The sequence below is a fragment of the Pinus tabuliformis genome, chromosome 2_1, assembly GCF_031772625.1.
Source record: "Pinus tabuliformis cultivar Carrire ecotype Pingquan chromosome 2_1, CPIR1, whole genome shotgun sequence".
Classification (NCBI taxonomy): domain Eukaryota; kingdom Viridiplantae; phylum Streptophyta; class Pinopsida; order Pinales; family Pinaceae; genus Pinus; species Pinus tabuliformis.
This window is the reverse complement of record NC_142299.1, coordinates 309,907,737-309,909,857: the sequence shown is the minus strand read 5'-3', so window position 1 is coordinate 309,909,857 and position 2,121 is coordinate 309,907,737. Positions and strand designations below refer to the sequence as shown.

General features: G+C 40.8%; 1 long non-coding RNA gene across 1 annotated transcript; it reads right to left on the bottom strand.

Annotated features, from left to right (window-relative positions):
* Window positions 1-886: 886 nt before the first annotated feature.
* LOC149200079 (uncharacterized) lies at window positions 887-1,626 on the bottom strand. Its single transcript, XR_016253331.1, has 3 exons — window positions 1,312-1,626; window positions 1,179-1,232; window positions 887-1,075 (listed from the first exon to the last, which is right to left on the bottom strand). It is a non-coding gene; the product is annotated as an uncharacterized LOC149200079 (long non-coding RNA).
* Between the last annotated feature and the right edge of the window lie 495 nt (window positions 1,627-2,121).

Sequence of the window (2,121 nt, the reverse complement as noted above, 5' to 3'; positions counted from 1 at the left end):
TTTTATTCTCTTTCAACTAGTTAAAGGTACTTGAACAGATAGGAATAAGTGTTTGTCTGTTGTTAACAGTTCAAGATTATTCTGTCATTTTTAAAGGAAAATGACAATGTATCTGGAAAGAAAATCTTGTCCTAATGTGGACAAAGGACCAACAACTAAATAACTGTAACAGTTTAACTGAAAAGCACAACTGTACGCTTTTATTAACTGAAACGGAAAACTATAAATGTAACATGACTAAATGATAGAGGGGTTTAGTTGAAGACCACTCGCACTCTAGTAAAAAGAATAACAACAGAGAAATCCAGATTGCTGTCCATCTGTATGTCTATTTTCATTTATTAAAATTCGACTAAAAGCAGTTTGAATATGTATAGCTACTAACTACAGGATCTATAAAATAGTTCTTTTCTGTTATGTTTCCCGAGAAGAGTAATCAATTCAATTAACCATATTAAGGAGCAGAACGGCAAAGAGTTTGCAGTCTTCCCATAACAGAGACGAAGATGACACTAGGAGTAAACATAAACCAGAACTGTTGCCGGCCAAGAAGTCAAGCTCGAACAAAACAGTCATTAATTCTACCGAATCATCAACACGTCTACAACATTCGGCAAGGTGGCACAAAACATTTCAATTAATAAACCGACAACACATAATAGCAGTCCCAACGACAAGACCGGAGAATACAAGTCATGACGATTCTCGGTAAATTAAAATTTATATTATTAAATCATTTTGTATTGTCCTCATTTCCAGAACCGCAAGGATTCGTGGAACAGAAATAATGAACTGGGTTGTATATAAACAAAACCCTGGATTACAAACCCTGGGAGAGGGTTTCAACCCCGACATACAAATACAGCAGAACACACGTAGACTGAGAACGATGAAACCATAAGCGAGGGTTTGAAAGAGTTTGACAGTCACAAACCAAGGAAACTACCAAGACCCAGTGGAAACCAGAGTTGACAAAACTAGACAAAGAACCAACAAAAAAATTGAGGAGTGGCAGAGCCTAACGGACAAAGCCGATAAGAGCATGGATGAACCCTCCCACTGCAACCCTCAGTACCTGTAGAACCAACGTTGGCCAATGTCAGCGAAAACAACACAACAAGAAAGAAAATACAGAACGAGAAGAAAACCGAACTGTTGAAAGGAACCGTGGCCCATACCTGAGAGTTTGCAATAGTGCCATAAACGGACATTCCAGCAATAGCAATGATTAGCTGTGGCGAGCAAGGAACAAGCAAGGTTAAATATTAAGGGAGAAAGCTTTGGTAACTGCAGCAGGGACAGAGTAAATACCTGAGAGTCGCTCTGGAAGCCGAAGGAAGCCATTGAGCCAACCTGCGAACAAGCCACCATTGAAAATGCCAACTGTAATAAGAATACCAGTGCCAAAGTTTATATGTGGTAGCCTATAGACACTGTGACAGAGAGGAATTGAAGCTCAACAGAGAACTTACCAAGTCACCGTTGGACGAGCTAGAATAATCTACAGACCAAGGAGCAAACGCTACCATGCACACAAAGACAAACCAGCAGAAACGCCCATGACTTACAACAAAACCACATATTCAGTCTTGCAGAGCTTGGGTAACAAACCCACGACAAACTATGGCAAATGACCAAAAGAGCTAACAACCCGAGAGAAGAGTCTAGGAACGAGCGAAAAGCGCAAATACCCAGGCAAGTACTGTCCATTATGAACTCATTAAATGTCACACCAACCGTAAGTTAAAATATCCTTTGCATTTCATACATGTCTCAACCTTGTCATATGATTTAATCAACTGCGCAACCATTACAGAAATCATTCCCATACGCTTGTCAAACATAACAAATCATCAACCTATTATAGTTTTATAAAGGTGTTGGGCTGGGTGCCATCAAAGTGGTACCAGAGTAGGTAAAGTTGACTGAGGATATGGAAGTAGGGCGACGAGGTCTTGGCCGAGGTGGTAGAGGTGCTCGCAGATTGGCAGATGAAGGATTGAGAGAGGAGATTCAAATTCTTGCTGCCCGTTTGGAGGCAGTAGAGGTAGGTAGACGAAGAGACCCAGAGATAGGTGACGAGAGTGAGGAAGAACCTGAAGCAGCAGCAGATGGACAAGA